The sequence below is a fragment of the Zalophus californianus genome, chromosome 10, assembly GCF_009762305.2.
Source record: "Zalophus californianus isolate mZalCal1 chromosome 10, mZalCal1.pri.v2, whole genome shotgun sequence".
Classification (NCBI taxonomy): domain Eukaryota; kingdom Metazoa; phylum Chordata; class Mammalia; order Carnivora; family Otariidae; genus Zalophus; species Zalophus californianus.
Genome location: NC_045604.1, coordinates 78,381,399 through 78,390,998, shown reverse-complemented (window position 1 = coordinate 78,390,998; position 9,600 = coordinate 78,381,399).

Here is a 9,600-nt window from a genome sequence, read left to right as displayed (position 1 = left end):
GTGCTCAGATCTGACGTGGGTGATGGGGCAACAGTCCCCCACGGGCAGCCCCGGCAACTCCGGGTGGGGCCTGGCGTTCGGCTGAAGGCCCCTCCGGCCTGCAGCGCCCCCTCCCCCGTGCCCCGAGCTCTGCCCCCCCCCCCCCCCGGGGTTATTTCTCTGGATGCTCACAAAGAGTCGGTGAGGGAGGAGGTGATCGTTGTTTTACAGAGGAGGAAACCCAGGCCCAGCGCAGAAAGCCGCCGGGCCCGCAGTCTCCTGCCCGAGGTGGCATTTGGAGGGTGGCGGTGCCAGGTGCTTGCTCCTTTGCTTCCGGACCGCCCCCCCCACCCCTTGGCTCACCTGGTGCGGACAGGGGCCATGTTTTCAAGGCTGCCTTGGCCACGGGCTGCCGGTGGGGCCCAGTCAATGGGAGGTGCGGTGGGGTGGGGAGGGGGGCGGGGAGGGAGAAGCAGGCCGTGCCTCCCTCTGTGCGGGTAGGGTGGCACCTCACGGCAGAGGGGACTCCTCTACGGCACTAGCTCCCGTGGGAAAGTCCCTTCTTTTATTTATGGTTTTTTTTTTTTTTAAGATTTTTATTTATTTGACTGAGAGAGAGTGCCCAAGCAGGGGGAGTGGGAGAAGGGAGAAGCAGGCTCCTCGTTGAGCAGGGAGCCCGATGCGGGGCTTGATCCATCCCAGGTCCTGGGCTCGATCCCAGGACCCCGGGATCATGACCTGAGCCGAAGGCAGACGCTTAACGACTGAGCCACCCAGGCGCCCCAGAAAGTCCCTTCTTTTAAAAGTTCCACCGCTGGGGCGCCTGGGTGGCTAAGGCAGCTGAGCGTCCGACTCTTGGTTTCGGCTCAGGTCATGATCTCAGGGTCGTGAGATCGAGCCCTACATCCGACTCCGTGCTCTGCGTGGAGCCTGCTGGAGATTCTCTCTCTCCCTCTGCCTCTGCTCCTCCCCCTGCATGTGTTCTCTCTCTGTCTCTAAAATAAGTAAATAAATACGATCTTAAAAAAATAAATAAAAGTTCCACTGCCGTTCCTACTCCCACGGCGGGGCCCCAGCTCCTGGGCTCCCGGGCACTCTCTCCTTCTCTTCCCTTTTAGGAAGAGGGGTGCTAATCTCTAGTGGCCCCATCATTCCGGCGACCATTTTCCTTTGTTTGAAATACTGGTTTCTGTTTTCCTGACTGACCTGTGGCAGGGCAGGGATTGAACTCAGATCATCAGACCCCTGAGACTGTGGGCTCAGCCGTGAGGCTGAGCTGCCTCTTACTGGAGCCGTCCTTCCAAGCGAGTCTCCAGCTCCCACAATGGCCCTGGCGCGTGGGCCTCTCTTCGGGGGGGTGGGGGGTGGCCGTTGTCTAGTAGAGCTGAGCTGCAATCCCACCTGCCACCAGCAGGCCCGCAAACCGCTTTGACAGAATTTTCTGTTTCGAGAGGTTTCCTCCTGCTGAAGGAAGGAATGCCTTCGTTTGTTTGCCGGTTGGGGGGCGGGGCGCGGGGAGGTCATGAATGGCTGGTGAGAACCTCTGGCCAGTCAAGATTCTCCGTGAACAGAATTCCTGGCAAGAATAGAGAGCTGACATTTCCCTCCCTGCCTAAACTACATTGGCAGGGAGAGTGAATGTATAATGTCCAAGTGGCTTTTGCCAAAGACAGCTCCCAGCGGCCCCAGGCAGGGACCTTCTGATCTAACACGGCGTGTGCTTTAGATCTAGACGTTCTGTACGCTTGAAATTCCATACGGCACATTCTGGAAGGTGTGCCGCTCCCTCCTTCAGCCGACAGTTCCGTGCCGGGCGGAAGGGGGGTGTCTGGAGTCAGGAAGACCCAAATTAGCGTCTCAGCTCCTTCAGTCACTGACTGTGAGGTCCTGGGCAAATTGCCGAGCTTCTCTGAGCGTTAGTCTCCTGATCTCTAAAACAGGGATGATAACACCTGCCCTGAGCGATCGTGGAGGGGACGAAATGAGCTGACATGCATGTTAAATGCATGGCACAGGTAAATCATGCCCCTACCTTTTATTCCAGGTTTTTATGGCTTATCTCTTCCCCATGAAGTCTGAGGCCTCAGGGAAGTAACTCAGAATGTCTGGAGGCCTCTTTGCTCAAAGGTGACTGGCCCCTTTCTTGGCAGGACTCAAAGCCTGGGTGTCTCACTGGGGCTGTTGACTGATGTGCAGATGCACAGACTCCTCATGTCTTGGGTTTCGCCACATCATGGCAGCCTCATCTGGTGGTTCAAGGTGCCAAGAGCAGAGTTCTGGCAGACAAGGTGGGAGCTGGGTGGCCTTCCATGACACAGCCTCAGATGTCACATAGCATCACTTCTGCAGGGATCTCTCAGCTGAAGTCCTCAAGAGGTTACTCCAGGGGGGCTCAGTCAGTTGAGCATCCGCCTCTCGATTTCGGCTCAGGTCATGATCTCAGGGTCATGAGACTGAGCCCCACATTGGACTCTGCACTGGGCATGGAGCCTGCTTGAGATTCTCTCTCTCTCTCTAAACAAATGAAAAACCAAGAGTCCACTCCAGTTCAAGGGGGAAGACATATGGACCTCATATCTCAATCCAGGAAATAGCAAAGACTTTATACCTATGTTTGCAAAGCAACCCATCCTTTGGCTTAGCCATCCCGTCCTTGAGTGTTACTCCAGGTAGGCGGGGAATCACTCCTGTACATAGGCAGTCCCTCTAATCCGACTGTAACAGCAAAAGATTAAGAACAACCCCAATCCCAAGGACTCAGTGGGGGACTGGACAAATGAACTGCAGTGCACCCGCATGGAATACTGTGCAGTTAAGAAAAATAAAGTCACTCTATGTGCATTAATATGGAACTATTCTGGAGACTTGTTCAGTGTAAAAAAAAAAAAAGCAAGGTGCAGGATGATATGTTTGGTAGGTGGCCTCCAGGGGACCCACAATAATTCTTACCTCCTAGTACTCATGCCCAGGTGTGGTTGGTCCTCTCCCACATTAAGTAGGGTGGATCCGCGTCATTACTAGGATATGGCGGGAATGTTTGTCTTCTGAGGCTAGGTCATAAAAGGTAGTGTGGCTTCCACCTTGCCCCCTTTAGGTTCATTCACCCTTGGGGGGAGCCCATTGCCATGTTGTAAGGACACTCAAGCATCGGCACCGTGAGGAACAGAGGCCTCCTGCCACTAGCCACACGGGGGCGCCATCCTAGAAGCGGCTTCTCCAGCCCCGGTTGAGCCTGCGGATGATCACGGCCCTGACCGACCTCTTGACTGCAGCCTCCTGCGAGACTCGGAGCCAGAACCACCCCGCTGGGTTGGTCCCAAATTCCCGACCCTCAGAGGCTGTGAGACAATCAAGGTTTATTGATATTTTAAGCCATTAGGTTTGGGGGTAACTCATTCTGCGTGCAGTGTGTATGGTGCGCTAGCATTGGAGTAACCCCTCTAACTCTTCTTTTTTTTTTTTTAAAGATTTTGTTTATTTATTTGAGAGAGACTGAGAGATAGAGAGCACGAGAGGGAAGAGGGTCAGAGGGAGAAGCAGACTCCCTGCTGAGCAGGGAGCCCGACGTGGGACTCGATCCCGGGACTCCAGGATCATGACCTGAGCCGAAGGCAGTCGCTTAACCAATTGAGCCACCCAGGCGCCCACCCCTCTAACTCTTCTTAAAGGAAACAGAAACTGGTCTCACGGAGGGAGCTGGGTGGCTGAGGTACAGTGGGGGGGGGGGGACTCTTTTGCCCCTCTGGCATTTGAACCATCTTTTCAAAAAGACCAATGGAATGTCAAATAAGTAAATAAAAACTTAGGCAGCTGTCAGAGCAGGGGCTTTGGTTATGAATTCCACAAATCTCTCGCAAGCAGCCAGAAGGCCCTCTTGAGCATGTGTGGCTGGACCTACAACCGGGGTTTATGAAGACTGGGAAAAGCTGAGGGTGACAGTCACCGAGGAGCCCCACCCAGGGCCCCAAGCTGTGCCAAGGCCTGTGTCCTGGCCTTGCCCCAGGACTCACAGCGAGGTGAGGCCAGACAGGGGCCCGCGGACCACGGGGCATCACTTGGAGGCGTGGGAGGGTTGAGGGGTGCAGGCAGGGGCTGAGTAGCCCCAAGGTCTGACCTGTAGTCTGCCCAGAGCTTGGCTCTCTCCCCCTCTGGTGCTGGGAAGAGAGTTTGGATGACGAGCACCCGCACACTGTGATCATGCCACAGGGGGGTGGGGTGGAGGGTGGGGGAGACCTGGGGAATTCCCACATGGGAAATCTGGGCATTGGCCTCATAGAGCAGAAAGGTGTCAGGAATCTGCGCCCAGGCTCTGTATCACGGTATGACTTTGGCCCCCCATCTGCCCAGCGGCCACACCCCCTGGGTCCCGTGGCATCCATGGGCTGCCAGAGGTCAAGGCAGAGATGGGAGGAGGGGCCTCCCTGCCCATCCCAACTCAGGATGACAAGAGGCTGCTCCCCTCCGGGGCAAACGCCTGGGAGGCACCCCCTGCCTTGGATGGGGTGGGGGGAGTGGCTCACTTGGGTTGCTTTCCTCATGACTCATGCTTTCTGGGACCAGACTTGTCCCCCCGGGACGCACTTTCCAGAAAGGCCCCCATCTGGCCCCCCTCTGCCCTGTGCAGATGTCCAGGCCTCAGCTGCACCCAGCCCAGGCCAGGAATAGGCTGGGCAGCCCCTGGCTGTGAGGGGGGCCTCGCTGGGACGGGGGCACCTTTTTTCTGGAGGGTGACAGCCCAGTGCGCTATTGGCGACATATCAACATATCAGCTTGCCCACAAGGAAACTGCCCGTGCACCTGCCCCCAGTCAGTGATCCCAGTCCAGCGCTCCCCGTCTGGGGACAGCCGCAGGAGTCAAAGCCTGGACTCAGCCTCTCCTTTCCTCTCGGGCCCCCCCAGTCTGACCAGTGACCATTCTCATGTCGGTTCCCTCGAAGCAGACCCAAGAGGGGGGCTCTGCCTGTTCCCAGGAAGGGTGTGGGGTGGTGGGGCAGGAAGGAGGCTCAGCAAGGACCGGACCCCACGGAGGGCCTCCTGCTGGACCAGTGAGGGTCACCCTGTGGGGGTTCTGATCAGGGCAGGGGTGGAGTGTTTACACCCCCATGGCCTCCGTCTCCGGAGAGGCATGAGTTCCCGGCTCTTCTGGGGTCCCATGGGTGTCCCATGGGTTCAGGCAAAGCCGGCACCAGCAGTGATCGGTGCTCTGACAAAGAGAGGCAGGTGCTGCGGAGACCGGTGCAGGGAGGCGGGGGTGCGGGGGTGCGGGGGTGGGGGCCGGAGAAGCCAGGCGGGGCATCAACAGCGCTGGCTGCAGCTGCCCAACGTGCTCCATGTGCCCTCTAGTTATTTCTGGAAAATGTTTGCCTCTCCCCTTCCTCCCAGCTGCCCTCATCTTTCACGGGGACACCCAGGAGCCTCCTAACTGGGCCCCCTGTCTCCGCCCGGCCCCCACGAACCGCTGTCCACAGAGCGGCAGAGAGGACTTGCTAAATGCACATCCTCTCCTCCCAGCCCTCAGAGGCGGCAAACTCAGTTGCCCCCAGGTTTGGGGAGGTGATGTGGAAGAATGCAGCAAGCAGGGGCTGTCCGAGCCCACAGTGCTCCCCAGAGACCCCTTTGGATGGAGGCCAGGGGCAGCCACGGGTGGGGGGCTCCACCAAGCCCCCCCAGGCCTGGAGCCAGGACCGCCGTGGGCAGTATGATGCGGGCTAGGTTCGAGAAGGCTGCGCTCCCCGGCTGCTGTGCGGAGAGTCGGGGGTGATGCGGGGGGAGGAGTGGGGCCGGGCAGACCAGGCCCCAGGCTGTTGTCACAGACAGTCCAGGTGAGAAGAGAAGCCGTGGGAGACAGGTGGACGGACCCCGCCAGGAGGCCTGCCAGAGGGACGGGGTGTGGGATGGGGAGCAGCGGCCCCCAAACCTCAGGTGGACACGCAGGCTGGAGGCTCAGCGTTGGGACCATCCCTCCCGGAACGCTCCTTACCGTTGCTTCCAGGAGCCCCCCGGGGCACTCGGGCCAGCAAGCAGGTGTCCCAGCATCCCAGACTCCCTGGGGGTTGGGGAGGGAGTCAGGCTCTCGTCTCTGCCTTGCCCAGAGCGCACGGTGGGAGGGTGTGAGATTCCTAAGTGTGGAAAGGGGGTCCAGCGGGTGGGGGCTCAAAGGTGACCCCAACTTCTGTGTCTCCCCGACCCGCAGTGTTCCCATGGTGGGAGAGGCACAGTGGGATATCGGGTCATTCCGTCCACCTGACTCTCCATCCTTCATCCACCCTGTAGGCCCAATGTCCTAAGTACGCGTGAGAGGTCCATGGGCTTTGCCCCATCCGACCTCCTTCTCTGTGCCGGTTCCTCAAGGACGCCCCAGGCCAGGGGAGCAGACAGACGCTAAAGGGACAATGGCAGCTCTGTGTGGCATGATGGAGGGACATGCAGAGGGTAAGGGGCCCAGAGGAGGCTCTGGTCCTGCTGAGGGCATCCGGGAGGGCTCCCTGGAGGTGGCAATGCTGCGCAGAGAAAAATGCCATCCCAGGAAGAGACTGCAGCTTGAGTTAAGCCTTGGAGGCCCAGGAGGGAGCGCCGAAGAAGAGTTCTGGCATTACTTGGGGTAGCGTGAGGCAGGGGTGCCAAGACATGAGGCCACATGGCAGGGGGGATGGGGGGCAGGGGTCTGATGATGGGCCAGTCTGGGGCGCCCAGATCCAAGGGAGGCTTGATGCCAGGGCATTAGAGCGACAGGGTCCGACGTGACCTTGAGAAGGACCCCTTCCTTGCATAGCAGGACCTCAGGCAGGAGGCCAGGCGGCCGGGCTCAGGCTGGAACCTGATGCTGCGAGGCCCCGGGCACTGGAAAAGGGATAGTGAGTGGCAAGCAGAAGTGTGCCGCTGTTGCCAGGGTGTGACCAGGTGACACCCAGGCAGGTCCCGGGCCCGGTCTGGTGGCCTCAGTTTCCTTGTGTGCAAATAGAGGGGATTGGGTGTGGTGGGCTCTGGGCCCAGGGAAGGGGAGAGGGGAGGCCATCTCTTTCTGCTTCCTGCTCCCCGACCCCCACCAGCTAGGGATTGGGGGATGAGCTTGGGGCTCTTGAAAAGGCCAGTGCAGGTGTGGCTGCCCCGGCTGGCCTCGCTTGCAGGCTCCCGCATCCAGGGCTGCCCCAGGAGAAAAAGGGATCTTAGCTATTTACAGCCTCTCCTCCCACCGCCCCCCCCCCCCCCCCCCCCCCCCCGCCCCCGGGAGCCAGGTTTCTCAGGACAATCGATGCCATCATTCCGGGAAGCCTGCCCCAGGAGAGGCCCGGATCCGTCCCCCTGCATTTGCATAGCCACGCTAACAGGAAACAGGACTCATCCGCCCTGGCCGGGCCTGGCCAGTCAGCTCCCGGCTCAGGCTCAGCTCCCGTGACCCATCCTGGGCAGCCAGTACCACCGACCCCCCGCCCCCCACGCCACCCAGCCCTCAGCTGGCAGAAGCCCCAGCTGGGCGCCCTGGGTGGCAGCCAGACAGGTGGCCGGAGAGGAGACATGGAGACTCCAAGCAGGCCAGCTGCATTTCCCAGGGAAGGAGGAAGGTGCTGTCAACAGCACCAGCTGGGTGCTCCACGGGGGGTCAAAGGGCACCGTGCTATCACTGAGCCATCCAGCTTCCCAGAAGCCATGGGTTGGCTTTCCTCTTGCAGGAAGATTGCCTATCGGCTACCTGGCTCCTCTGTGTTCTTTCCCAGCTCCCCCAGCTCCTTTCCCGAAAGACTGCCGGGCTTTGAGCAGGAAGCCTATTTCTCAGATGCCCCCAGGAGGTGTCAGGCAAGGCGCAGAACTCCGTGTGCTCAGCCGGGCTCAGAAACCAGGGGTTTGGGGGCCAGCCAGGGCTTGGCCTCGTCAGAGCCGGGGGGGGGCCGCGCTGGGAGCCCTGGGCCTGCTGGGCCTCAGTCTCCCCCCTCTGCAACAGGGATACACGGTTGGCAGGAAGGAGGACCCCATGGAGAGGCGTCATAGAAAAGCTAGTTACTGCAATTCTAGGGCTCGCATCTGCCTTTCAGGCATTGCTCCGGACCTCTTTATGGCAGCCGTTGAAAGAGAAATCAGACTTTACCATCTGATGAAGCACGGTGGAGAGAGGGTGGCAAGTCCCTGAGACGTTCTGCAGACAGCCCGACGCGGGCTTGGATTCTGGCTCTGCCACTCGCTGGCTGGGTCACCAATCAAGCTCCTGAGCTTCCTTGAGGCTCTGTTTCCACGGGTGTAGAGTAAGGACTCCATCAGATACGACACTTAAAGGCCCTGGTGGGAAGACAAGTACAATGCAAGGTGGCCCCACCAAGAGGGTGGTGAGCTCCACTCAGCCACAGCCCCTGAGGGAGGGGCTAGCGTTACCGAAATGAACCCCCCCCCCCATGGCTGGCTGGGGGGGGGGCCCTCAGGGAGATCAGAGTTGAGGGGAGGAGCCTGGAAGCACCAAGTCTTATACAAGGAATCTGGAGGAGGACTGAGGAAGGAAAATGCCTGGCTGGCCCGGAAATCTAGGGAAGCTTCCTGGAGGAGGGGATGTCTGAGCTGGTCTTGAGGACCGACAGGTTTGACAATGAGGGTGGCAAGGGAGGCATGCCAGGCAGAAGAGTCATCCCGGGCACCCGCTGTGCCTCCACCCCTGCCCCAGGCCCTCCCACCCCACAGGGCGTCTGAGCCTCCTCACCTACCCACTGTCACTCTCTCCCTGGGCCCTGGGGTCTTCAGATCCCCATCAATGGGGACACCCTTTCCCATGACATGGGAGCGACCATCACAGAGAAGGCAGGACAGCTGGATGGCACCACGTCTGGTGGGCTGGGCCCCGTCCTTCCCCATGGGACCCTGCCCTCTGTCCTCCAGGGTCTCCGCTGCCAGCCTTGTAACATCCCATCCTCTGGCCGATTTTCCTAAGAAAACTCTTTCTAAATGAACGAAAGCGTGATGTTGTTCCCAAACTCTCGCTTTTTTAAAGGAAAAAACTTGCTTTTTCCTTTAAGTATACACCAGTGACATTTTCCTAAAGGAAGAAATATTCCAAATCCACCATTTTCATGGCTGGGCATGGTCCATGGTAGGGATGGACTGGAACGAACTTAAGCAAGTCTGTAATCCCAGCAAACATTTCTTGAGGCAGCTGAGGTGTGAGCGGGCAAAAGAACAAGAGCCCAGAATCGTTTCGTTCTGAGTTCTGATCCTGACTCCACTTCCTAGAGCTGTGTGACTCTGGACAAGTTACTCGACCTCTCTGGTTGTTCTTGGCTTCCTGCAAGATGGGGAAAGAGCAGCTTCTGCTCACGCCTTGTGGTGACACTTCCTGGACACCTTGAGTGTGAGGTGCTTAATTAAGCCCAGCGCCACACAGATGGACAAGAGATGCCCCATTCGTGGCGTCTGGGGGTGGCGGTGGTGGTCTGACTTGAGCCAGCCCTGAATTCACCTTCTGGGGTGGTGAAGGGTTCGCAAGGAAGAGGAAGAGGGAGAAACTGCTCCGGGCTGCCTCCTCCCCTCCACACCCCTTCCAAAGAATGCCCCTGAATCTTCTTGAGGTTGGCTGGAGGAGAAAGCCACACTCAGGTTGGCCTGAAGCGCCACCCCACCTTCACGGATCCCTTCCTTTGCTTT